The following is a 17,113-nucleotide window of genomic DNA, read 5'->3' as shown; positions in this document are numbered from 1 at the left end:
AGATGAGGAGTTTGACTCAAATCACAAACTGGTGTTTTTTTCTTTAATTTTAGAAAGAATAATTGACAACATTGATTTTAGTTGTTCTTTATTTTATATATTTGAACATATATGTATGTACAAGTATATGCATACATGCATATACAAATATATACATTTTCTTTTCTCCAAGGGAGGCAGCAATACTAGATTAAAAATATCATCTATAGAGACTGATAGCAAATTGAGAGACAGTGACAGTAACCAGAAGCAGGTAAAATTGGGAGTGATGATTGATTTTTGCACTGCTGACTCATGATCATTTAACTGGAACTGACTTTTGGAGAACAGCTATACATAGGACATTTTCAGTGTAATACAATGACTTCAAAGAGCGTGACGTATTTTAAATAGCAAGAAATTTCAGAAAATGAAGTTTCAGATAATCTACACTGGCAAAACTTCATTGTCAGAGATTGGATATAGTATTTTAAGAGCTCCAAAGGACTTTATCTTGGAATGGTTTAGAAAATGTAGCTACAGGTAGAGGTGATAGAATAGGAAGAAGAAAATAAAGATTAGATGAAGGTTTTGGGAGAGGTGTCAAAGAGATTGTGTCAATGTAGGGAAGAATACTAGGACATAAAGAGGAGTGTGGTACAGGATGGGTGCTTGGAGTGGGAGTTCATATTCTGGAGGAAGGATAAAATTGGATTTACTAGGGTAATGAGCCTACAGAAACACAGCGACTGGGAAACATGAAGAGAGACTGGACTTTGGGTAAAGGGATGGAAAGTGTGGAGCCTGGTAGAGATGGAGAAGTAAACAGCCCAGCTTCCTTCTTTGTCCCTGGAGGTTTGTGTACGTATTGCTCACTCAATAAAGATTTTGCACTTTTTGAGGTAAAACTGTTGCCATGCTGGAATATCAGTTTCCAGAAGGCAGCCTCCCTGGGAGTGACATTACAATGCAAAACCTTTCAAATATGCTGGGGCCAAACAGTGTTGCATGAATTGACCCCTTTCTGGATAACTGTATTCTCAATACTTATCCAAGAGTTGCAGCTTGCCTAGCTTTTAGTTAAAAAGGGGAATAGGATAAGTGATTGTTTTACCAGAGTGCCAATTTAATATCTTATAGATATGCTGAACAGTTCTAAAGAACTGTCTTTCCACTTTCCATTGTTGGGAATTCTGTATAGCAAATATTAAAAATGTATATGAACTGATTGCTTTTAGTCCCTGACAATTGCCTTTCTGTGTAGGCTAGGTGCTTCAAAATGAGGTAGGAGGAAAAAATGGTGTCCTCTACTCATTTGTAAATGTTGAATAGCTTAAATTGAAGAAGATGAGCAAAGCAATGAAATCATAAAATTATAAAGCCCCACTCCTGCTTCTCAGGGAGAACTTGATCACTGAATTAAATGCATACTTCTGCAGCCTCAGTGTGCTCAGAGACTGAAAAGATAATACTGTCAGTCAATAGGCAGAAGGAAAAACCCATTTTAACAGATTGAGCTGTAAGACAGACTGCGGACCTGAAGTCCTGTTAGTGCATTATATCTCCCTGAGGCTTTTTTCCCCCGCTCTACTGTTTTGAGTGAAGTCCCATCACTGCTTGCCTCATTGAGACTAATAATTTTGTTGAGTATCCTTTGTGTTTAGTCTGTATAGACTCTGAAAACAGCTGAACAAGTACAGCTTTGTCCTATACTATATGTTAAGTATGGGGGAAAAAACCTGTTTATGTTTATCTCAATCTTTACCTTTGCTTGAGTGTGAAAAGGCAAGAGGAATGAGACTTGCTCATTATTTTTACTGTCAACCTTGTTCAGATGCTGTTTATTTTCACTTAAATTTCTTAGACAAAGACTAGTATTTTGGCTCTGCCTTCACACTCTGGTTCCATGATGCATGCAAGAGGGTGCATGACCTTTTTGTTAGGAGGATGAAAGATAAATATAGCCTCATACATAGAAGTGATCTACAACAACAAGCAATCTCATCAGCATGATCATCATCTGCTTTTGTGTTTAAGTTTAATGAGGAAACTTGTTCAGTTGCACATAGCCAATCTGAAAACAATAAAGGCATAGCTGCTATGAGCTAAACTATTAAAAAAATTAAAATCCTCCTAGTTTCATTTGTTGAAAAACAAGGAGAACAGATAGACATATGGCCACCCACTTGGTTGCGCAAATTGTAAGAAGTGAAAATAACTTGTGATAGAATTGCCTGAAGGTTTCATTTAGCCCATCACACATGGCCTCAATAACACTCTGAAACGGTTTCGTTTACCCCCTTCAACCTACCCAACCCCTTCTGCTATGAAATCTGCAAAGCATTTTTCAAATTAAGTGTGCACTATTTTCCTTTTAAGTTTCAGGAGCAAGTGGCTGAGAAAGACATGCTGAGAGATTGGAAGCAATCTGCATCATCAACAAAGGGAGATGCCTGCTGCTTTGCAAGCGCTAGAGAAAATATGCCAGCCACGCAGAGCGCTCTGTGGCAGTAATTCCAGAGCAGATTGATGTTTATTTGTGCTGTACACTAGCCTTTCTCAGACCACTACAGAGAGAAGGGTGGATTTAACAGTCCTTGGAAAACCATTGCAGTATAGGTCGTATTTTATTAGCATGTTGTCTGGGATTTGGAGCTGACATTTGCCTCCTGAGCCTAGATAATGAGCTTTCTGGAAATGCTGTGGCTTAATTCCCTGTACAAGCATAGGTGAACGGGTATGTGTTTGGTTCAGTTCTTTCAGCTGGGGATTTGACTGCTCAACACGCTGTTATCAAAACTGTCATTCTGTCACAGTGGAAGAAAGTAAATGGGCCTGTTTCTGTGTTGTGATGAAGAGCTGATAGTGTCAGAAACAATCTTGGCAGCTGTTTTAATTTGTGATAGAGGAGCAGCTATTGCATCCTAAATGAGCACGGATCTCTTAATGAAGTCAATAGTCAGCTGGTAAAATGATCTGGCAGAGCAGTAAATGAGTAAAAGGAATTCTATAATAAAACCTTTACAGCCATCATGACCTGATCATTGAAGAAAGAAAATGCACCAGCTTTATGGAAGAAAGGAATATGAGCTGCACATTTCTTTTGGAGCAATATAATTCTTGAAAGAAGACTGGACAGTTCAATACATCTGTACAGTCTCGTTGGATAGGAAGGCATAGGGAATGTCCAATAGTTGCTTCTGTTTTAGTATGGGATGCATCCTTTTAAACTTTCTTCTTGTATAGGTTTGTGTAAATGTGCGTACTCAAGTTTGAAAGACTGGCTACAGCCAGTCTTACACAGTTGTATGTAGAAGCCGCCTCCTGATCTGTGCACAGATTCAGTAATCCGCTGCATGCACCAAAATATAGGTCTATGGGATTTACCTATATTAAGTTGTTCAGAGCAGCCAGAGGCCAGGGTAGGTGTCAGTCAAGGAGGAGCCAGGATTGTGCCAACAGATCCCTTTCATCGTGTGTTTCCTGGCCACTCTCAGCGCTCACAGTAGGAGCAGTGGATGCTGTGGCCCTCATGGCTGCCATACTGGCTGCTGCGAAGCTGCCTTACGATCACTCCGTAGACTGGGGAATGAGGGGGGTTACTCCTGAAGCCCACAGTATTTAGTCTGGTATTTGGAATGTGCCCCAGGTTAAGGATTTTGGTTTTAGTGAGCTAATGAGCAGGTAGCTTTGCAGCAGTGTGCATATTTTGTGCGTATTAATAGTTTTAGAGAGAGCTATAAACTCTGTCTTCCAGCCAGGAAGAGATGAAACATGTAAATGATGTAACCCAATTCAGGAAAATGGCAATATTCCAGAAAACATTCTGGCCTCGGCCTCCCTTTTGGTTTTCTCAAAATTCATTAGCAGCCAAACAGTGAGAGAAAGGACGAATTTTCTGAATGGGTATCAAAACAATAGCAATGTGATAGTCCAGCTCGTTGCACGAATATTTAACCTTTCTTTTATGAAATGTAAGTTTACATAGGCATTAATATGACATGACTATTGGCTTTTACTATTCAAAATGTTTTGTCACCTTGCCGATAAAGTGTGATGCTTTACAAATGAATGAAAGGTATTCCTAAAAAGCTTCAATACTTCTGCAGTAGCTAAAGTGTGTGTGTATCTTGGCTGTGTAGATCTGCGAGTGACAGAAAGCTACAAATACTGAAATTCCAGTGCCCAGGCCTGTAGCTTCTTGGTAACCATCCTTCCGAGACAGGAAAAATCCAGCTACTTTGATTTGTGCACATTATAGATTTTGATAACTGAGACAAATGGAAAATAAGGTGGTATAGTGCAGATACAGGAATCCGTGTACAAATATGATTGTGAAAAATAGCCAAGTATATTGATTACTTTCATGCCCTTGAATCTTTGATCTTTATCAGCTTCCTATGCTGCAATTATTATTTGAGAAGATTTGAGGTGAACAGTACACAGAACAAGCTTAGTAAGTTACATACAAATCAAGAAAACAATCAAGCTTCATAGCTGGCTCTGTGGGATAACGGTCTGCGATCACCTGCGATCCTCCCTGCCGTGGGGTAAGCAGTGGATACAAAGGGCGATTTGCGGCCTGACGCCCAGGCTGGTGAGGGGCGAGGCGCAGGTCCCACCACTCGGCATTGCTCCACCCAAAACGACACCTGGGGCGAGGCGGGAGTCTTGCAGCCTGGTCCTGTTGATAGGGGCAAAAGGAAAAAAAGGCCAGCAGCCATCGCCACCCGCTGCTGAGCTCGACGAGGACCAAACATCCCACAGTGCTGGACTCGGCCCCACCTCGCCAAGAGCATAAGTTCAGTGCATAAACGAGCCTCCATTTGGAGGACGAGAACGCCAACCTACGGACGGGACGACGGGCCTGGACCTCTCTCCTCCCCAAAACAGGGACGCCTTTTTGGTAAGGTTTGCGCCTCCGACAACGTCGGACGTTACCCCGGGAAAAATACCATTGGTGAAAGCGCTTAATTATCAGTTTGAGCTCAGAAAAAGTAGAATTTGTTGCAGTAAGTGCATTTATCACCGGCAATCCTGAACCTGTTGATCTGTCGCTTTAATAAATTGTCTATTTTGATCAACTTTGAGAACCTGACTCAGTGAAGGCCCTTTTGAGGAGGGCTCTGGCAGGCAAACCTTGATTACCCCTTTCCCTCCCTTCATGCGACAGTAACAGGCTCATAGTAAATCAGAAATTTCTTAAGCAGCAACTTAACCCCCCCCCCCCCAAACTTTACACTGTTTTCTCCCCTTGTGCTTTGATATACCACTGCAATAAAAATGGGTTTATGTAATCACAATTTTAAAAGAGCTGGTAAGGGGATAAATGTAAGGCTAGATTTTTTTTATCCAGATGCTCTTGTAATTTCCCTTTTGATGTAGCTCAGAATTTCCAATCCTATGCAGTCAAAAGAAAAAAATCAGAAGTTTGATCTCAGGAATCAAAGAGGATTGGCTTAAAATGAGATTAGTTTTCCTACTAGTTTCTCTCCATTATCTTCCCTAGTATGATTATCACTTTTAGTTGGCAGTCCCACTAGATTTTCAGTTTTTATCTGCAATGAGGAAGGTTGGAAAAAAAATCTTTTTTTTTAATAGTAAGAAGAGGTAATAATTTGACTTCAGGAATTGATAGTAAAAAGATGAGCCAAAGCTGCAACAGAGGCTTGTGGTAATTGAGGTTGTCAGTCTGAAACTTGATATCTGGAAAAGGTGCAGAGATAAATAAAAGTAAGTTACCAAAAAGGATTTCAAAATATTGGACAGTGCAGGCAAGGTGCTGATAGTGAATATAAAATGCCTTCATGCTATACAGGACCTTAAAAATATTGTTTCTTGTGCAACATTGACTGAATTTCTCCTGGAAATAGGTGACTCAGGGAAGTAGCTTAGAAAAAAGCAACTAACATTTTCCTTTGTCTTCAGAAAAGGCATATACAACCAACGTTTGGCTGTAATATGTCAAGAAGTCAAATCTAGGTGAAAATGATTCAACTATCCCTGATATATAAAGCCTAAATTGTTTAGCATTATGCTTGAATTTTACCAGCTTAGGTCGATCATGTTTGTTTGTATTAAGTGTCTTGCTTTTTCATGCTTTTCTCATTATAATATGACTATTCATTGTGCTCCAAATCCATATATCACTCTTCAGACTGATTTTTTTGTATGCAGAAAGCTGAATCCGGTGTATGCTTTTACCACAGATGCACAGAGATTTCCTAAATTTTCAGAGCAATATTGACACTGACAGAAATACTGGGTGGGGTTAGGGGGAGGATGGTGAAATGTTCTGGGAAATGACTCCTGCGTTGTCTGTATCAGATGTCAGGAGCAATCAGTGTCTGGGTTTAACTCTGGAATTCTTGAAGATGTTGATTTGGCGTTTATAGTAGTTGCTGGGCTAGTTAAATTCCACATCTGGATTGTAGTGTCACACACCATCTACTAGACCTTTCCATCTAGAATAGTTTGTGACTGCAAAAGCGCTGTGGTCACTGTGACGTTTTCCCCTTTCACTGTAATTTTAGAAGCTGTCTGTGTTCTGTGAGTCCGGTTAGTCTCTGGGTCATTGTGGTGGTTTATTCATGACATTGCTAGCAGTGGGGAAGGCCATGCAGGGTTCTTTGGGATGTAGTCAGTGGTAAATAATATGTCCCTATATTTAAACAACTGATAGCATAAATCTCAGATGAGGAAGAGAAATAGCTAGAAGGTGGAACTGAGAAACAGACTCGAGTAAAAAGATACTTTTCTTCTACTCCACTTCCCATAGGTAAACCCTTATTGACCTCCAACCCTATTCATTTTTTGACTTCTTGTTAGTTTGTGAATTGTTAGCAATACACAGTCCAAAATTCACCTGCCAACCCAGTAGCAGTTGACCTGTTGCCTAACGTGGGGAATATGTTTAGGGGACTCCGAGGCCTTTATGCCACCCCTGGAGCACTGGATGGTGCGGCGTGTGTGCCAACAGCACGAGATGTGATCTGAGCTCTGCAGATCCCTCTTCTTCCTCTTCCAGGTGCAGCAACAGAGGCTGAAGCATCAGTGTGCTGGCTTGTAGGGGGTGACTGCCTTGCAGCCATGTCGAGCAGAGCTTTAGGGGACGGGGCACCGGTTAGGAGGAAGCAGGAGTCTCTGGGTTGAGCGTCAGCTAAACTATGGCTCCTTCGTTGTTGCACTTGCATTTGCCATTTCTTGTGGTACTGGTGTTTATTCTGGACCTTTGGTGTTTCAGACTGTTGTTTTACTTCAGACTGGTGCCAACTCTGATTAAAAAGACAGCTAGTCAAAAATCAGAATATAAAGTATCACACTTGTGCACAAAACAAAAATATTTCATTTATGGGGACTCCAAATTATTCTTTTATAATTTCAGACCTTTACATATAATGTGTAGACATTTTTATGCCTTGCTCACTTTTCCTTTCTTCTTTTTTCTTACCATAGAATTAACAAGGTTTTGTTCCTTCACTTTTTCTTCTTCACGCTTTGTAACTGCTCAAAACTGAAGGAAAAGAAAGTGTAGAAAGAAAAAAAGGAAAATGAAGAATTGGGAAATGGAAAGAAAGAAGAGGAAGTGCACTGTGAGCTGCTATTTTTCCTGTTGTTTTAGTAACAGAAGGAAAGACAAAACCAAGGTTTGGGAATTTTTTGTTTTGATGAGAAATGCAAAATTTCCATGAAAACTGGTTTTGAAGACAGGCCATTTTTCAAAGTAGATTTCTCTCAGCCCTAATTGTAACAGTTTTTGCCTTTACCTGTCAAATAATAAGAGGTTTTAAAGGTTGCTGGTTTACCCCAATCCAACAAGAGATACGAGGATGGGATTTCAAGTATTTTAAAAGTAGTCTTGTAAGATCAATGTAATTGATGTCATGTGGGGCTGTGGATGCAATTAAAGTTAACTATGTGATTAAGTGGTGTGTTGGAATAAAGCCAGGACACTTAACACCTTGCAGAATCTGGCTCTTAGTCTGGTCACCTGTAGTACAGAATCATGGGGAATTGTCCCTTTCTTTTAAGAAACAGAGAAATTTTCCTGTTGAAAAGTCACTGCTCTTCCTTGCTTTTGTTCTTTAAATGTACTCTCTTTCTAAGCCCATGTCTCCTTGAACTCCCCTTCTAAACATAAAAATAACTGAAACACATATGCTCTTTATTTTTCAACTACGCACAGGTGAATGTGTTTCTTTCTCCAGCTGTGTAGAAACCAAATGTCAGCTCAGCAACTTTATTTTTGTTTTCTAATTAATATTCCAAAATGTCTTTTCCATAGGATTTTTTGTTAAAAGTGAATAGCTGGAGGGGAAGAAAGAAAAAAAGACTTATGTCTTTTCTGTTATGAATATTTTTTCACAGTAGACTGTAGCATGCGTGCTGCTGTCCTGGGACTCTGATATGTTGCTTAGGTGTTTAGAATGTGATAAGGCTGGTTTGCATTTACAGGGACTAATAACAGGGATCCAGGAACAGATAAACATGACTGGGGATTTCCATCTCCTTAACCAGATATTCAGAAAGTGGAAGAATTAAACAATGCTTACAGTATGTTTTAACAATAAAAAATCCTGGACAACTGGACTTCAGCACTGCTTGGTCTGCAATTAATTTTGTATAGGAAAAGTTCAAGCAATGTTGGCTCTCTCAGAAGGTGGAACTCTGGGATCAATTATTATTCAATAATCAAGTTTTTTTTGATAGGAAACATTGTGAGAGGAAAAGCTATTATATTGTCATATCGTTTTAAAGGCTGAGAGTTTTTGTTTGGATGACTCCATTATGAAGGTTTTGCTTGGCCTTAGCCAATTAGGTAGAGTCTCTGTTTTCAGCAAAAGTTGCTTGTGCTCCTTGCCATAATCCTCTGCTTCATCATTGGAGAAGGTGCAACTGCAAATCGTTATTTTATACTTACATGAATGAACGATAAGTTTAGCTGGCATACAGTATGAAGACAATAAATCTAAAGCCTTTATATTTAAAAACATTTTGCTTTTGTTAACCTTTGTTAGTAAGAACAACTGCTAAATTTCCAAGATATTAGAGAATTTCACTTCCTCCAACTCCACTATTATAACACCTGATCTATATATTTTTTTTCTAGTATGTAAGTGAAAGCATACTCAGCTCTGTGACTGCAAGAATTTAACAAAGAGCAGAATTTAAAGACAAACTGTGATGCCTTTATTTGCACCATAGAAAATTTTTTTCTGTGACTAGCCTTAGCATAAACTAGTCTACCAGAACCTGGCCCTTCTTCCCAGCTATGTGAATGTGATACTCCTGCTACACTGGGATCTGGATTAGGCAAAAAAAGTCCCTGTGCAGTTTCCTACTTCGAAGAACTTTTATATCTTTTCCTTGACTGTCTGGAGCAAGCATGTTGGTAATCTCCGCAGGTTTACTATTGCCAGCCTGTATGCTTTTGCTGCATTCACCTTCATTTGAGTAATCCTTGTGTGGGGATTTTTCTTTTTAGCCCAGGCCTGTCTGTAACTGTAAGACAGAAGTGTTGTGGTGGTAAGGACTGAGAAGGGCAGCTGGAAGGAATGGGAACTCAGGTTGTTGATACAGCTTTTTCCTGTACCTTTGCATTGTTTTCTCTCAAATCATAAGTGTCCTGCATTTAGAAATTACTTCCCTTTGCACCTGTGATATTTCCTGGAGCAGTCATGTGGAAGCTGTACAGAACCCAAACAGCAGGCTAGGGAGGAGGGTCTCCTAAAGGACACAATGGCAAGTTCTGATTTTGCAATAAAAACTTGCAGATGCATCAATTTTATATAATAATTCTGCCTCGGCCTTATCTTGGCCATGCCTCCACATTAGGGAATGTAAATTCTTGTACATTTTTATTTAATTTTTCTGTATCTTTTTAGAAACAAAATGTTTATCTCTTTCAGTGGCAGTGACCTTCAAATATACCTATTCTGCTGGGACCTCTACTCATGTGATTCCTAGAATAGTGTGCCTAACCTAGCCCTTGTTTAACTTTTCTCTTAAGATCAGAGATGGCTTTAATATGAATTGGGAAGACTTTCTGACCTTTATTTTGTATTCCAAGGGTTTCCCCAGTCGTTGCAGAAGTAGTAAGCCTTTTCCTGATTTGCTTTGGTGTCTCTCCCTTCCAGTCCTGTTGATGAGATAACTGGTACCACTCATCTCAATGCAATAATTGCTACTTTTTCTTTGGAGATGACTACACGTTATATCTTTCAATTTCTTGTTGACCAACACACCTACTCTTCCTTAATGCAAGTCTGGAGGCTTTACCCACTCATCTTCCACTGCCTGTGATTTTTCCTAAACAGGTAGGAATCTTTTAAAATCATCATGTTATCTTCTACACTTGTGTCCAGTATGAAAAGGAAAAGTGGCTTGTACGTTTTTTTGGCTAATGGTTCATTAATCTTTCTCCATGATGAGGCTGTCGTTGAAGAATGTTCTTGAGGTAATAGTGGGTATTGTCATCTTTGTCAACTCTGTGCATGTCTAGCTGGCTCTTGCTAACTTTGTAGCAGAGTGATGAAACTTGTGGTAGTTCTTGCATCTTTTTTTCCAAATGCTTAGCATTTTCTCAGTTGCTGATTTTGGCTACAGTATGTTTTTTGTTATTCTGATTTTGAAATCTGTGTGTCTTTTTACCTTACTGGATTTTTTTTTAGAGTATTTCAGATTTTTAATAATGTCTGTAATGGCAGAGGACCACCCATTTTCCAGAAATGTACTTATTTTGCATGGCAAGTTCCAAGTGCTCTGTCAAGGGTTGGTTCCGGGTCATTTAATAGCGTCTACTGGAGTGTTTTGATCCTTATTGTGATGCCTGGTATGTTATCAGAGCCAGTTGCTGCATGTTTGTCTCTGCAGGCTTACACTGCCAGCAAACACTGCTGCGTTCTTGCCTTCTTATTATACTCTGTTTAAGAATGGGTGTCTTCTAGATTTCATTTTTGCATGGAGTGCACTTCTCTTTAGATTCTCATGTTGCCATTTCACAGTTGGCCAAGCTGGATAAAAGCACCTTCTTGACAGTCTCACATGGTGCTAGCATCCTTCTCAGAGGTGGTCATGGGTAATCAGCAATATGTCATATGGATAAACTACTCAGTCATGACTGATAGGAGTCTAAAGAATCACTAGGTGTCTTATCTTCACAGAGAACACAAAAAACACCATAAAAATGTGGTTGTGCATTTTTAGTTTTCAACAGGACTGCAGTAAGAAACACTGGGATACTTGTTCACTCATTTTAATGGTGGCAGCCAGGAAAGATGGATACTCATGTGTTAGCCTGCATCCCAGTGTTGTTTTTCAGGCATTTTATATTCACTAGATTGAACTAACACATCTTAAAAAGAAGCCTTTTTTGCCAGTCAAGACTGGAATATGAAAGCAACTAATTCACTTCATAGCTGGAAAATAGCAAAATGTCAAAGACAGTTTCTGCAAACATATTGGGAGTCACTGGATGCTGCTTTTGCAGATATTCTTACACATGCGGTTAAACTACATGGGCAGGTAGATGGTTTGGGGGAATTATAATGCCATGAGGTGGCTGAGACAGGGCTGCCGTTACTTGTAGCTGTTGAACTCTGATCAACAGAGCTTGTCTCACTGCTTGGACTTTCTCAGCTGGAGTAATTCATTTGCAGCTGCTATGCAGGAGGACTTGCTTTATTAAGAAAAAATCCATTTTGCCAGTGCTAAAGTATAAAGATTCACATACCAGAATTAATTCATTTTAACCTGGGATTAAAGCTGGGCCATAGAGCAGGCGGACAGTGCTCACTGTGCGCTGGATCTGCTTCCTCTCATGGCCGCCGATGCTCCATAGGAAGTTTGGAAGCGTGGCCATCGGCGGAAAGCACGAAGGCCTTGGAGGACATTTGCCATAAATGTTTAAAAATGCCATGTTACAATAGTGGTCCTTCTATTTTGCTTTTGGTGTATTTTTTTTCTGACTGTCAAGAACTCATCTGAGTGGAGGGAAGGACTTCAGAATAATTTCCTAAAAAGCTAAAGGCACTCAGAAAAGAGGGAAACGGAAAGTGGGCTGCGACGGCTGCCAGTTGGCCGGGGCTCAGCGGGAGTGAGACAGCCTGTGCTGCCAGTCGCCAGGAATGCGCGCTGGCAGCCAGCGCTGCACCAGCGAGCCCTCCCCATCCCAGGTGGGGGAAGGCAAATGAAGCAGCCCTTTCGTTGCTTGGATTTGCCATGTGATATATTTGACTATTTTAGATATATTACATTAATATTTCTGGCTTTAAATTGGGAACGGCTGTGGTTAAAGTATCCTGGATTCTGTGGTCAAATAGTTGGTGTTGGCAATTTCTGTGGTCACATATTTGGTAGCTAATACTTTTTATGAATTCCAGATTTTTCTCCTCCTGGGTAATTATGCCTCCGGAGCTAACGATGGAAGACCGTCGCTTGGTCATGTTTGTCGCTTTCTCCTCAAAGATCACAGTTCGTTCTTTCTTTACTTCTGTCACAGATGCACTGGTGGGAAAACAGCAGAACATCCTTATAGCTAAATTTAGTGCATCTATCTGTACAAATGAGCATGCGTTTTCCATAAAGAATATGTCATTTTGTGCTATACTATCAGTATATTGATTTGCTTTAAATCTTGTGCTGAAAGGATGCCTGGTGAGTGCCATTGGTTGCTTAGGAAGTGGAATTATTCACTCTTCTTTTCTGAATGAGAAGAGCTACTTTCTGAAATATTCCATTTTAGTTTATTGAAGTTTCTTGAAGTATTTCATTTTAGTTCATCTGGTTAATATGAGCAAAAGATCTCATCCAGTGAGGTCTTTTTCATTCAAGGGAGGAATGGCAGTGGTTGGTTACTAAACAGGACAAAATTATCTAGTACGAAGCAGCAAAAATGTTCAGTGGATTTCTGGTCTACATTTAGGAAGACCTTGAATAGGCCAGTTCCCAGTAAGAATGGTGCAGGCATATACTTGATTCCAGTGGCTACTGGTGCAAGATGCTGAGCAGCAGCTGCTAAAATTACATAATACTATCCAGTATTTTCAAGGGCATCACTCAGGCAAATGTGTTAGAAGATGCTGAATTCTTTAAGCCTTTGATATGTAGATGTTTGTTACGTATTGAAAAGTCTGCAGGAAAGATAGAAATTGAATTTATCATTATTTAAAGAAGCAGAAAAGGCGATTTGGTTGACCATAACCCTGTTAAATATGTATCATGTAAAGTCATGCAAAGGTTGACAAGAGCTGTGGTTTTCTAAAAAGAAAAAGGCATGGAGCAGGGGATAGCCTAAATGATGCCAGTGATCTCAAGGAAATGATACCTTTTTAAACAAGTCTAGTTTTTTTGTCAGATTATGCATTCTGTTGGCAAAAGTATCTGGTATTGTGATAATACATTTGGATGTCAATAAGGTTCTGAATTTAGTAATGTGCTGCATTCTGGTGAATCAATCACCAGTATACAAAAAGGAATGCTGAATATTTTAAATGGATTTAAAGTGTGCTTGTGTATAATTCATCTATATCTGTGGACAGGAATGCTCTCTTTTTTTCTTGTACTCTTACATTAATGGAAGAAAATCAAAAGATCCCCAAGTAAGTTTTTAACTATCACCTTGTGCTAAAGATGCTTTTCATTTACCAGTGCCTATTTACTATTAGAAATATGAGTATATGGCTATGAAGGCCAGCTGTTTTCTCCCCATGGCATTAGTAAAAGAAAAAAACCCCATATGTTTGCTAGTCTTGTTTGGAATGTTTCTGGGACAAATTTTCTAGAATTTTCTTACTGCTTTCTCATTTCTTTCCATTAAAAAAACCCAACAACTCACCCCTCTTCCTTGCCGAGATGGCAAAACAGACAGATATGATGGCTGATTTTTTTGAGATCAATTTCTAGCTTTCCATTTCTTCATTGTCCTGAAATGCATCTTTCTGTCTGGTAATTACTGAAAGGATATGCAATCAGAAGGTATCAATTGTTTCTGTGTTTCATTAAATTAGACTGAGGCTACAGTGAAAAAGCAGAAGGTGCTGTTTCTTGGCTGTTCTCATCTTTCATCCTGACGTGCTTGAGGAGAGAAAGAAAGCACTTCCTTTGCCTTTGTGAGATTGGTAAGTTTGTGTGCAGGTTTGTACGTGTGTATACATATCTGTGTATACCATATAGCCATGAAAAACACTACATTAAAAATACTAAACTTTGTACCTTTGATTTTTTTGGCTGGTTGGAATTCATGTTCCAGAATCATTCACCATGCGTCCACAAGTGGGAAATTTTGCTGTCTGAAATAAAAAAAATCACCTGACCACAGCAATCTGGAGAATTAAGGAAAACATCAAAACCTGCAAGACTGGCAGTGAATTTGCAGGAATTACAATGCTGTGTGTGCGCGTCCTGGTGCTCCCCTGCTTTTGTGTTTTGGAAGACAGAGCTCCTGGTGCGACAGTCATACTGGCTTGTTGTTATAGTCCTTTTTATGTCCCTGTCATGCAATGGATGCTTGGCCTCTCACTTGTTGTTAAGGGAGACTGCCTATCATTCCTCATTGTCTTTGAGGTTGTGTCTCCTTCATGTGCTGTTATTTGGGTGAATAAAGACACAACGTGAAAGTCCCATCCATGGAACTCCAGTCCAAAGGAAGATTCTCCCAAAGGAAGGAACTAACTTTCTAGAGCAATAGTGAAATTATAGGATTATTATTTTCGATCTCATTACATCTCTGGGCAGACAGGCCCAATGCATGAGGGATTTGTTTCTGTTCTGGCTGGAAGTTTCATCTGGATTTAATCTTGATATAGGACATTGGAATACAACAGATAGGCCAGATGAATTGTGATGACTGGAGTAAGAGGGAAGGTAAAAAGAAAACCAGTTTTATAAACAAGCAACACAAAAAGCTGTAATGAAGAAGTGAGAAGAGCACAATAAGGAGTTTGGAAAATCCATTTTGTGGAAAGGAAGACTTCTATTCTAAAATATTTTTTATATTACATTATACATTTGGCAGAATTTCTGCTTCTTCTAGCTTTAGTGAGAACCCAAGCCAATGTCCAGAGCTTCCGTAAATTAAGAATCAAGAGTTTTCAGGCTCTTCTCCTCTATCCTTGTTGATTTTTTTTCCCTTGAAATTCCCACATGTTATTTCTTACAAAATTACTATTCTGTTTCTTGGATCTATGATAAGAAGGATCTGTTGACGCTTTGGAGTTCTCAGATGCTAGCTGGCACTTTTTATACTGCCTTTTATCTTTCTAATACTTCCCAGACATTAACTGATTAATCTTAACAACAGTCTGTCAAGGAGGTAACATAATTCAGTGATGTTGTTTACAGATGAGAAATCAAAGGAAGGAAAATGAAACAAATGGTTCAGAAAGACAGTATGGTTGGGAATAAAGGCCACTGGTATGTGCAAACCTGCCTGGCAGTCAGGTAACTAGAACATATTTCTGATGTTGAAAAGCTATTCTGATTATTTGTTCCAAATTTTTTTTTCCCCTCTCACTTTTTAATTCTCAGCTGGTTTAAACAAGCAGGAATAGGCGTATGACTAATTTGGCAAACTTTAAATAAATTTTTATTAAAGACAACCTTGTTCACTAGAAGGGTTTCTGGCATTCTTCCAGTCCTTTTGAGACCACTTTAAGATTCTGTTACAATATAAAGGCTTTCTTAATTATTATACTGTTCATTTTGCCATAGTACATATAGTATACTACATTAAGTTTAACATTCCCCTCAGCTATCTCTTGGGGAAATAAAGTAACAGTTATGAGAGGGACATATACTGAACCACATTTTAAGTAATCTTTATGCACTTTAGGTAACTCTCCAAAAAGCAGGTTAAATAAGTGAAAAAATGATATTGTCAGAGGAATAATCTCTAATAAAGGCAGTATGGTCTGCTAGGTAGCCAGGAAATATGTTTTTTTACATATCACATGAGTAACACGGCATCTTCACTGAACTTCAGTTACAAAGAAAAAATTCCTATCCTAGCAATATATTGAACAGTGAAGTACCAGTCTCTCTTTGAGTTACCCTTGGCCTTCTTAATGAACATATTTGCTAGAGATTTATCAGGTGTTAGAAAACTGATAGGCATGCTCTTTTATGTAAAAGAGTTCTAGTTCTAAACAATAAGTATCAAACCACTTGCAGAACCTCAGTAAATCCGTGCTGGACATACTCAAAATGCATACTGAGCAGATCCATTTTCCAAGGGGGAAAATCCCTTTATTCCTTTTTTTTCTGTTCACCTAGTAGTTACGTTTGTAGAGGCAGGACAGAGCATGTCCATCCACTACTGAGGGAGAGATTATCAGAACCTAGTGTTTTCAAAGATTTCTTGTCTTTAGATTCCACATATCTTAATTTTTTGTTGCTTGGAAAGAGCTGTAAAGCCCTTCTCTTCCTCCATCCTTCCCCATCCCCCCATTTTACCAGGGGAAAAAAAAAGAAAAGAAAACCACTTTCTGTATTGCAAAGCCATTTTGCAGGCCTTTCCTTCTCAGCAGCCTCCCCTGACCCCCCAACCCAGTTCTCCCTGATCTCCACTATGCTTTTAAATATAGCCTTGAGTACCTGCCAGCTGCATACCCAGCCCTCAAAGAGCAGTCTGTGGGGGAATCATCTTTCTCCTTTCACTTGCAACTGGTGAGGAAAAGATCATGGAGCAGTGGAGGAAATTTTATATTTTGAGTTCTATTATTTAATTTAATCTCCTCTCTGCTTACTTGGCAAGGCAGCTGATCCACCAAGAATTGCTCATGTAAGATATTTTGTGACTTGCTGTGGTTAGAAGGAATCAGTATTGTGCCCCTGGAGGCTCAAGCTGAGGATGTCTTATTCCATAAACTTCCCTAGGTCTCCAAATAAAACAACAACAAGAATTTCGGACGCGCTTTCAGTAGTTCTGCTGGATCAGTAAAGGAGTTTGGGCGTAGACAGCTATTTTGCTTTCAGGATGTGGGGGAGTTGAGTCATGGAGTGTGAGGGCAAAATAATTCCATGATAGAGGCTGTTAGGGAAAATTTATCTTAATGGAAGGAGACAATTCCAAAAAGAACCAAGATGTGAGTGGTTGTGGCTCTAGGTGAAATATCAAAGACAATAATTTGACAAATTA

At 39.4% G+C, this 17,113-nt stretch overlaps 1 long non-coding RNA gene across 1 annotated transcript in view; it reads left to right on the top strand.

Annotated features, from left to right (window-relative positions):
• Positions 1 to 17,113, top strand: part of LOC136992183 (uncharacterized) — a 181,526-nt gene that overhangs the window by 161,675 nt on the left and 2,738 nt on the right. The window contains exon 3 of the long non-coding RNA XR_010884257.1: positions 13,986 to 14,096. This is a non-coding gene — a long non-coding RNA (uncharacterized lncRNA). The remainder of the gene's footprint in view (positions 1 to 13,985; positions 14,097 to 17,113) is intronic.

The sequence above is a fragment of the Apteryx mantelli genome, chromosome 5 (genome assembly GCF_036417845.1).
Source record: "Apteryx mantelli isolate bAptMan1 chromosome 5, bAptMan1.hap1, whole genome shotgun sequence".
Lineage (NCBI taxonomy): Eukaryota > Metazoa > Chordata > Aves > Apterygiformes > Apterygidae > Apteryx > Apteryx mantelli.
This window is presented reverse-complemented; position numbering and strand designations above follow the sequence as displayed.